This window comes from Phocoena phocoena, chromosome 14, assembly GCF_963924675.1.
Source record: "Phocoena phocoena chromosome 14, mPhoPho1.1, whole genome shotgun sequence".
Classification (NCBI taxonomy): Eukaryota; Metazoa; Chordata; class Mammalia; order Artiodactyla; family Phocoenidae; genus Phocoena; species Phocoena phocoena.
In genome coordinates, this window is record NC_089232.1 from 54,182,298 (window position 1) to 54,193,084 (window position 10,787).

The window sequence follows — 10,787 nt, forward strand, 5'->3', positions numbered from 1 at the left end:
AAAACAGATTATGAACCCCATGTATCTTTTTTTTTTTTTTTTGCGGTACGCGGGCCTCCCACTGCTGTGGCCTCTCCCGTTGCAGAGCACAGGCTCCGGATGCGCAGGCTCAGCGGCCATGGCTCACGGGCCCAGCCGCTCCACGGCATGTGGGATCTTCCCGGACCGGGGCACGAACCCGTGTCCCCTGCATCGGCAGGCGGACTCTCAACGACTGCGCAACCAGGGAAGCCTCCATGTATCTTTTTCTTCACCTGTACTTGTTAGATCAGCTGCTAGAAGCTGATGACAAGCTCTGTTACTTTATAAATTTTATGACAGTCAAGCAAAAACTATAAAAATCAATACTCCCCAAATCGACACTATTTTACCTTCACTGTTCAGTTTGAGTACAGGATAGTGAGATGGGTAGTAATCCAGATTACACTTTTGTAGTTTTCTCAGTTTCTAGGAATCTTACTCATATCCCCAATTATTCAATCCTCCTAATCCACACAGTGTGAAAAATCATCAAAAATCCATATTCCCCAAAATTCTCTTACCACTCATTGTAATTTTAACCTAAGTATTACTTAAGTAAATTTTCCTATTAGAATTTTGGAACTTAAAACAATTTTAACTCCTAGAACTCTCATACTTCAGTTGTTTCCCTACTAATTTTTGCTTAAAATCAGTGAACTGTGAAAGGCATATTTCACAAAAAAGTAAAATGCCATGTATATTTTAATAAGTTAATTTTATTCACCTTATTAATATCTTATGAAGGATTACTGTAGAGTTCTATTTTATTTACTTTCTATGCTAGATAATGTCAAAAAATATTTTTAAATAATTACATATAATATACAAATATTCATATAATGTAGATATTATATGTAACTACCACCACTGAGTATGGGGGGGAACATTCACTCCCAGTATCACGTGCAATAAATGTTTACCAATCCATCTACAAGGACATGTTTGCAATCTTTCCACTACTGGCTTAGCCAGTTTTCAATGAAACTCCACAATCGCTAAACAATACAATGGCAAATTCTACTCTTCCACGAATGCCAAGAGATAGTGTATCAGCGTCACATTTTAATTCAAAAAACTCCATAAAAAAATGTACGTTATAAGAAAATAAACTTTCAACAACAGCCACTTTTTCTGACCTCGTCAACTTGTGATATTTTAGACACTATATTATTCCTTCAAATGATGTAATCTTAAGGGATTTGGTAATTACGTGTGAATTACTAACATAAGCTAATATTTACTGACCTATCAGACAAACTGAAAAGGCTTTCACCTGTTCCTGGAGTCTTTATAGAAATCACACCCAGTATAAGAAAACAGGTGTTGAAAGCTCTGATGGTCACATCACAGAGAATAATCACAACATGAACAAATCCAAAGGGTAATGTCCAAGAAACTGGGGAAATCTTAACTAATGGGTATGAAAGATCAAATAAAAATATTATTCCATGCTGACAGTGCAACATAAACACTGCAGAAACTGTAGTAAGACTTTTTATGAGAGCAAAAATAAATGAAGAGGAGAAAACACAAACAACCATTTAAAAAAAAAAAAGATAAAGAAGACACTGAGAGAAGAAGCACAGTAAAAATCAGGATTATCCCTGAAAGAAAATCTGTTGACTAACAAAATCTGTTCTAAATACTAAAAGTTCTATTGAAACAACGCATTGTCCATTCAAGAAGCCTACAATATTATTCCTTTAAGAAATTACCATTTCAGGGCTTCCCTGGTGGCACAGTGGTTAAAAATCCACCTGCCAATGCAGGGGACATGGGTTCAAGCCCTGGTCTGGGAGGATCCCACATGCCGCGGAGCAACTAAGCCCATGTGCCACAACTACTGAGCCTGAGCTCTAGAGCCCACGAGCCACAACTACTGAGCCCGCGAGCCACAACTACTAAAGCCCACGTGCCTAGAGCCCCTGCTCCACAACGAGAAGCCCCGCACCGCATCGAAGAGTAGCCCCACTCGCCACAACTAGAGAAAGCCTGTGGGCAGCAACAAAGACCCAACGCAGCCAAAAATAAATAAATAATTTTTTTTAAAAAAGAAATTACCATTTTAATAGTAAAACTGCAACTATATCTTTTTAAAAGGCTATACACTTGGAAAAGACTACTATAATAATTAGAACTTGCCTCACCATTTATTTAGAAATGCTCTATTTAAAAGCAGGCCAACAACAGGAACTTTGCTATTGCACAACGGAGAAAGTAAATGAAATAATGTCTATTAACATTCAGTGTTGATAACATGTTTCTGCATCTCCTAGAACATACTGATCTACGCTAACCTGAACAATTTACCACTTCCACATCCATGCAGTAGCTCAAATAAAATGAGTTCCTGTGTTAATCCCACAGTAAACCTTGGTAATTCTCACATCACAGGAGTTGTAAACGTTTGTTAACAGAAAAAGAATGTTTTTCCCAAAATAGCTACATAACTCTTAAGACTACTCAAATTCCTAAATAATCCTTTTTACAAGACTCCCGCCAACTTTATTTTGATACATTAAACATGTGGAGCCTATTTTAAAAGGTATTTAACAGTGACTTCATCAAAACAGCTTCCTAGTTGTTCTCATAATGTCTTTTTTCTAAAGTTTTCAAATTGTTTTTAAGCCAACTTGAATAGTGATGAATGTGAGCTGCTATCAAAACGCTTAAGAAGCATTCTGCCAAACAAGATGGGCAAAAATGTTCTAGACCTGCTCAATCTGACATTAGAGGTCATGCAACTTGAAAAATGAAATAACTATTTCCAACACTCACTGAGCCCTTCATTTTAAAAATAACTTCAGGGCTATTTCCACACTCTACATTTAATAATACAATTTTTTAAAAAGGGTGTTAGGCTCGGTGAAATCAGAAACTGATCTGCCACTTAAAGCTGGTGAGTCTATTCTTAATGGGCCTCTGGTAGATTTGGGATACTGACGATAGCAGTTTCATTTAAGAACTTCACTAGTAAAAAGAATGACACCCGAAAAGGACTGCTGCGGAAGACAGGGAAGAGAAGACCGGAGTCTCCTGAGAAGAAAAAGAGAAACGATTTAAATAAAGTCGCTAAGGAGGAAGGAGGTGGTGAGACGCGCAGACAGAAGAGCGAGAAAGAAGATTTAACGAGGAAGTGAAATGGAAGGCAGAAGCTAATGAGGAAACAAATGGGAAAAGGTAGTGTTTTCAAACAGGCATGCACCAGGAAGGGACGAGTTACGGCCTGGAGTAGCCCCAGTGCTTTCAGGTGAAAGAGATGCTCGCAGAGAACAGGGACAAGCAGTTTACTTCCAGGCTTTCGAGCAAACTAAAATTCCCTGCCCCGAACCTCTCCCAGCCTCGGCCGAGCGCGGAGGCGGCGGCTGGGGAAGGGGCCTAGCCAGGAGCCAGGCCCGGCGTTCCGCTCCTCTGGGCTCCGCGGCCGAGGGAAAGAGGCGAGGATTAAGCGGGGAGAGGTCCCGGCCGCAGCTCGGCGGCACCCCGAAAACGGTCCGGGGCCTCGGCGGTGCCCGCGAGCCGTTCCCCCTGCGGCGGGGCGCCCAGCGGCCTTACCTGGGGCGAGGGAGGGAGGCGAGGTCTAAGGCGTCCGCTCGCGCCCGCCGCAGAACCCCTCTGCTGCACTCAGCCCAGGCTTCCAACGGAGGCGCGACCCTGGCTCAGCCGCCGCTTCCCCCTCAGGGTCTTGGCCACCGCCTCCGCCGCCTCCGGGGCTGTTTACACCGTTGGGCCCCGCACGCCGCCGCCGCCGCCGCTGCCGCCTTCTCTCCACCCTAGCGCCGTTGCCGATTCGGCCGCCGCCACCTCCTCCGCCGCAGCCTCGTCTCTCTGGAGCATCTTCCAGCCACCGAACCCTGAGAAACAGAGACTCCAGCCGCGCCGGCAGGAAACTCCCCCGCAACTGCTAGGGGGACGAAGCGGTCAGAACACCGGCGGTTTTTCCGCCATTGAGCAGCAGCCGCTCCGCTCCTTCTGCAACCCCCCTCCCCGCACCCTGTCCTTCCCCGCCCCTCGGAGAGCCCCACCCCCAGCTCCCACCCATTGGGACGCCGCGCGGTATCTCGCTGTACCCGGTTTGCTGGACGGCCCGTCAATCACCGCCCTCCCTCCCAGTCCCGCAGGCCCTGTGCCGCCGTCCTTAGTTTTCCCCGCCCACAATGCCCCGCCTCTGTGTTCCTAATTTCCCATTGGGCATCAGTGACCACCTTCAATTGGCAAGGTCAACTATCCATCAAACACCGCCCACTGAGTGAGACCCAACCCTTCATTACCCTTTACTTCATTCAGCCCCGCCTCTGCTATACCTCCGGACGTCAAGGACCAACCCACCCTAACAGCCATACGTAGAGACCGTCGTCAATCAAATAACGCCCGCCTGCGCTCCGCCTCTCAAAGCCCGAGTCCTAGCGATAGTCTTTTCTTATTGGTATAAAGGGTGGCCCGAACTCTCAATCATTGGCTTTCTCTACATGTCCGTCACGGAACCAATTTCCAAGTCCGTCACACCGGCTTTTTTTAAATGAACGCGCAAAAGGCGGGGAAGTATTCGAAAAGCGATTGGCTAGTCTTCGGAAACGGTCAAACCCAGAGTCTTTGCGGAGCCTTCTCGTTCTGTGAGGACCATGTCCCTTTATTTTTGACCTCCAAGCCTCGCGTAAAACAAACGCCATAAAGGAGCCAGCGGGCTGTCCAATTATAGGTGTGGAGGCCTAGTCCCACCCGGAATTGCAGGGGGTTGGCTGCTGATTGGCAAACAAAGTCCTACTAGGCCCTCATTGGAGGATATAAACGCCTCTCTTAGACGTCGAGACGGGAAGGGAAGGCGCAGGCGAGGACAAGAAGCGATGAAGGGAGAGGCGGTTGTTTTGCTTTAGCCAGCGGGTGGGGCGCACGCGGGAGAGGGAACCTCGGGAGGCAGGGCTCTGGAGGAGGTGTTGCGGGGAGGGGAAAGGCCCGGATGCTCCCTAACAATGAAATCATCGCCGACCAATCAGAGCAGCTGAACTGGGATACCTGCCTAACCTGTCCCCAGAAGCGAAGAAAATGAGTTAGAGAGCGGGAAATTGGGGTGTCAGGAGAGGACAAAAAGCGGCGTGAGAAAATGAGACCGGCGATCCCTTCAGGAGGATTCTGTGCTGTTAGGGGTTATTTTTATTCTTCTCGGCCCGCACTGCCTAGCATTCAGCCCTTGACATTTCCGTGTTTTGTTTCTTAGTCAACGTTGATTTTAGAAACTCTTGGCCTAGTCTTTGACATTCGTTCGCTCCACAGTTATTGAACGCCTGCTATTTGCCAGGCACTGTTCGGAGAGCTGAAGTACAACAATTAGGTATAAGATGATGGGTGCTATAACTGAAACGTGGTGACGGTGAAGTAAAGGATCTCCTGTAAGTTTACGGAGGAAGGCTTCACAAAGATACAGGATTAGTCTAGAATGAATGACTCAATAGGAGGGTGAGGGAAGTGGACTTAATTCTTCCCGCAACTGAATTAGACTAAAAGGTACTGCCAGGTTAATCTGCCCCTCCTCCACCCCCAACAAAAGAATAACTAGAGTGTAATGAAGGCATTCTAGTACCTTAAGACACTTTTTTTTTTTTTAATGAAAATTCCCTGAAAAAGAATTTAAACCTTATTCATACTTCGGTGTAAATTGGTTTGGGTAGACAATTTAAGCTAAGATCCAACAGAGTGCTGTTCACCTTAAGGGCTGTCAGTGTTTGGGGGAGAAGGGCAAATTTAAGAATAGGGCAGTTGTCCTAGCCATGGTGAGGATGGCAGAAATAAAGACTTGATTGCAATTCAGATTTCTTGATCTACTCAAGTTTGTGTAAGGATAGTGTTTCTTACAGCATGGTGGCTAGACCACCAGCATCAGAATCACCTGGGGTGCAGATTCCTGGGTCCACTCACATCTATAATATCAGGGACTCTGGGGACAAGACTTAGTTGAATTTTTTAACGATTCCCCAAGGTGGTTTTTATGAACACCAAAAATTAAGACCTTCTAGCATAGGTAATGAAGACACCATAAACTAAAATTCAGTTTCCCTACTTCTGCACCTTGGGAAGACAAATAATAAGAAAAAGAAGTAGGCCCATTTAGATTTTGCCTCTCCCTTGTCCCCTTTATTATCAGTATGGGATCATACAGTCCTCAGGAAATATTTCTTCAATGACTTATAAAATCTGTTTCTTTAAATCATACTCCTTTGCCTGACACACCTTATATAGGGGTAAGGGAATTAGGATCCCAGCTTCCAAAACAGGAATAACGCTAAAGGTCATAAAAATGGAGACATCTAGGGACCCTTGTCTTGAGAATCCAAGCAACCGCAAAGGGCATCAGAGAATTTTCTTGGGTCTGCTTGATGTCCTTCTCACTTTCCCTTGGTTGACCTCAAAATTAATACAAAGCACAATCATTTAGGTGGGCTCATCATGCATTCTTTCAATCACTAAAAATAAGGATGTTTTGAATACTGTTCTAGGTGCTGAGAATATAACAGGGATCAAAAAGATTTTAGGTTAACTTTGTTATATACTTTATCTAATTAAAACACTAAACCAATAGAGAAGGTCCAAGAAGATTCACAAAATTGATGTGTACCATTATAACATATAATGTGTCAGAAACATTGAGTACCATCATAGTGGGCTCTTCTACAAACTAGCTATGTGGCTTCAGCTAGTAACTATGCTATCTTCAGCTAGTCAACAAGCCTTGGTTTGCCCTTCTGTAAAATAGCAATCATAACATCTTCCAAAGTCAGATGAAGAGCTTTAGACACTCTCAGTAATAATACAAAGCACTCCCCAATACATAATTTAAAATGGAAATAATACTAAACGTAATGTAGAAAAGGTTCTAATTTTTCCAATGTTGACTATAGTATTCTAAAGTTATTTTTTAAATAAGACATCAAATATCAATTTTTTCCAAATTTGAGTGCCCCAGTTTTGCTGGGGCACTAAGCCCACACTTGGTAATCCAGTGCTACCTACTTCACGTGACTATTTTAAAGATTAAATGGGATATGGTATATAATAGCACCAAATACAGTGCCTGTCACAGTTGAATCAGAATATATGTCATAGAGAAGAAATCTCATTTATTCATTCAGCATATTTACGTGCCTGTTATATGCAGATGACTATATTCTCTATATTCTCTGACAAGGAGCTTCAGAATCAAACTTCAAGTAGTCTGATTTGAGCAGAATGATCCTCTCCCTTCTTAACCACTGGAAATGTTCCACTAATAAACCTGTTTTCTTAAAAAAATTTCACCAGCTCCACTCTACAAATATGTATTAAGCGTTCACTGTGAATCAGGTACTATGGTAGGTGATAGGCATTGCTGCCTGTGGAATTAACTGATATTGTGGTATAATAAGAAATATATATTTGGTCTTCATCCAAACGTAGTTTTGCAGCCATGTTTCTGTTTTATCTATGCACGCACAGATGAAAGTAAAATCAAGCGGAGGCAAAACCAAGAAATCTTTGCAGATACCAGTAGGTCCTCAACACACCTAGCTCTTTCATTCCCAAGCCATTAAAGACCTTAGGCTCTGAGACACCAGGGCTTCACAGCTTTCTAACTTCCATGAAGATTAAGTGGATCTGGTGCCATGGATGATACTTTAACTGAAATTTATCCTTAAGGTCATGTAACTCTCAAAGCTTGCATTAATCAGAGTTGGGCAAGAAACAGTTGGTGCAACCAAATTAGGAATTTTGAGGAGAGTGTAATAAAGGGACTATTTTCAAAGATGCAGGCAGGGTAGAGATAAATCATAAAGTCTAATCCCCTCAGGCTAGTAATAGGGAAGCATGGTATCACCTCTGTTCCTGAAGGGATGAGAGTAGGAAGGGCTTCCAGAAACCTGTACCTGGAGAGCGTTGTATGCAGAGGGTTCCATGACAAGAACTCTGACCTGTGGTGAAGGACAAAGTAAGCCCTCTTCAAGTAGGGGATAAATACCCCAGCCTCACTCTCCTCCCTCCCTTTGATCTCCCACAGGTGCTACCCATTGGCCAAACCCAACTGGAGCCTGTTGATGCTATCCATATAGGTCACAGAACAAGATGGAGAAACGGAGGGACACCTGGATGTCTAGAGGGACACCAAGAGATATCCAACACACATATATTTGAAGACAACAAGCACACACATATTTATTTCTAGTTATAGAATTCGTCTTTTTCCGTAGTTGAAGAAAATTCAAGTCATAAAACAAGAAAAATGTTAGAAGAAATCCCTAAATCAAAGATCTCAAAGTCTGAGGACCCCTGAGGGTCTACAAGGTCAAAACTATTTTCACAATGATATTAAGACATTATTTGCCTGTTTCACTCCTGTTCTTTCACAAGAATACAGTGGAGCTTTCCAGGGGCTATATAACAGTATGTTGCTTTTGCAACATACTGAATGCAAAAGCAAATACAGATTCCAACTGTCTTTTTTTGTTTTTTTAACTAGGATTTTTTTTTTTTTTTTGGCTGTGTTGGGTCTTTGTTGCTGCATGTGGGCTTTCTCTAGTTGCAGCGAGCGGGAGCTACTCTTCGTTGTGGTGCACGAGCTTCTCATTGCAGTGGCTTCTCTTGTTGTGGAGCATGGGCTCTAGGCAGGCGGACTTTAGTAGTTGTGGCTCACAGGCTCTAGAGTGCAGGCTCAGTAGTTGTGGCGCATGGGCTTAGTTGCTCCGCAGCATGTGGGATCTTCCCGGACCAGGGATCGAAACTGTGTCCCCTGCATTGGCAGGCCGATTCTTATCCACGGTGCCACCAGGGAAGCCCCTCCAACTGTCTTTTATTAAGCCAGAGTTTAAAGAGATTTGCAAAAATATAAGACAATGTCTCCTTCCTCACTAATATTTTTGTTATTATTATAGAAAATAGTGATATGTCACCAAAAAATGCTATTTATGTAACATATACTATAAATTGATAATTTTTTTAAATTTTAATTTCTAGTATAATAAATATTTATAGATATAACCCACACAGACAAAAGCTCTTTGGATACTCAATAATTTATAAGAGTGCAAAGGGATACTGACATCAGACTGTTTGAGAACTGCTCTAAATCATACTCCACCTAGGGCCAGATCCAAAAGTAAGCCAGTGGTAGTTTAATGAGCTGAGGAGTAGGAGGATGGGAAGAAAAGGATGACCCAGAAGCTAATATACCTGCCTCCCTTCTCTCCACTCTCTTTTCTTCCCCTTTACCTATTTTTAAGCCTTTTCAGATTTCCTCTCCCTATTGAATCCCTGTAGCACTTTGCTGCTGCAATCCTACCGCACTTACCCTATTCTACCTCATATTTTAATTATTTAGGTAATTTATAATTCCAACATGCTACCCCGTCTGAAGGACACGTGTATGAGCACATGTGTGCACACACACACACACCCCCAATGAGAAGTTCTTAACCTGAGGTCCAGAGTCCAAGGGATTGAATTCACAAGTTTATGAATTTGGAGGGGAAAAAAGCTACACATTTATTTTTATTAACCTCTAACTGAAATTTAGCCTTTCTTTCTTATGAATGTAGACAACATACCACAGTAGCAGTAACTGTACTGTGACTTTATCATCATAGATTGCTGATCTCTTTATATCATATTAGAGTTGTTACAGAGCTCTCAAAATATTTACAATCAACACTATTTTGAAATTATAGGAATTATCAGACTCACCATTACATCTTTTTATTCATAAAGAAATATATACACCACTGTATCACAAATTTGCTTCTTTAATAAGTTTGATGACTATTTCAATATAATTGGTTTCCTTTGAAATCTTATGAACTTTATTTTATGTATTTTAAAACATTATCCTGGGAAGGGATCCACAGGATTCACCAAAGGAACCCTTTGCAAAAAAAAAAAAGAAAAGAAAAGAAAAGAAAAGGTAAACTCTCAGGAGTAATAACCCTGCTGAGACAGTAATCTCCAGTTCAGCAAAGATGTTATTTCTTTTGTTGTACATCGTACACAGTGGCTGCTCAATAATCACTTACTGAATTGAATTCGGGGGATCTCGAGTGGTTCACTGGATGATTTCCCCTTCCTCAATGCCACTCTGCCAAGGCTGGGCAGGCCCTGCCCTGCTTCCTCTGAAGAGAGGAAGTTGATCAAGCTCTCGCCATCCTGCATGCAATCCCCACAGCCTTGGAGGCCAAAGCTGGCTGCCTCAGAGCTAGATGCGCCTCTGTGTTTTAAAGTGAGTGTCATGCATAAGAGATCATTGAGACTATGGTTACAACACAGGGGGTGTTATCAGAAACACTTTTTACTTGGAGCCCAGCGATATAAATTCTGCAAAACTACAAAATGTTTAAATGCTTGGCTGTATAAAACTACTATCAGGCATTTATGTTGAGCATTTATGCCCAAATTCATTTACATTATTCATTTGCTTTGTTATATTTTATTTTCTTTTTACAGTAAACTGTACATTTCTGCCAACTTTTCATCTTTTGCTTCTTGGTAGCACTTCCATTTGCTTATGCAATCTGGTAGTTTGCTCATGTTTCAGAAACCTAAAGGGAAACATTGGGCTACTTTTCCCTTATTTTTCTTCCACACCTGCAAGTACTCCTTTCCTGTTTACCTTGTCTGAAAGCTCTTTATCTCCTGCTATTAAAGCTGGATACGAGTGCTGATCTTGAGAATCTAAGCAGAGTGTCAGGATGAAGCAGTCATCAAGGTGATGAGCACAGGAGTAAAGTCACAGGTTGGGTATGTTAGCGACA

General features: G+C 42.6%; 1 protein-coding gene across 2 annotated transcripts in view; it reads right to left on the reverse strand.

The window, feature by feature from the left end:
- The window catches only part of PPM1B (protein phosphatase, Mg2+/Mn2+ dependent 1B), an 80,192-nt gene extending 76,191 nt beyond the window's left edge, over positions 1–4,001 (reverse strand). Inside the window, exon 1 of one of the 2 annotated variants that reach the window (XM_065890973.1) lies at positions 3,577–3,643. The gene's annotated coding sequence lies outside the window, so the exon portion shown is untranslated. Of the gene's footprint in view, positions 1–3,576 lie in introns of both variants that reach the window. The other variant, XM_065890971.1, reaches the window with a different exon arrangement.
- Positions 4,002–10,787: the final 6,786 nt, after the last annotated feature.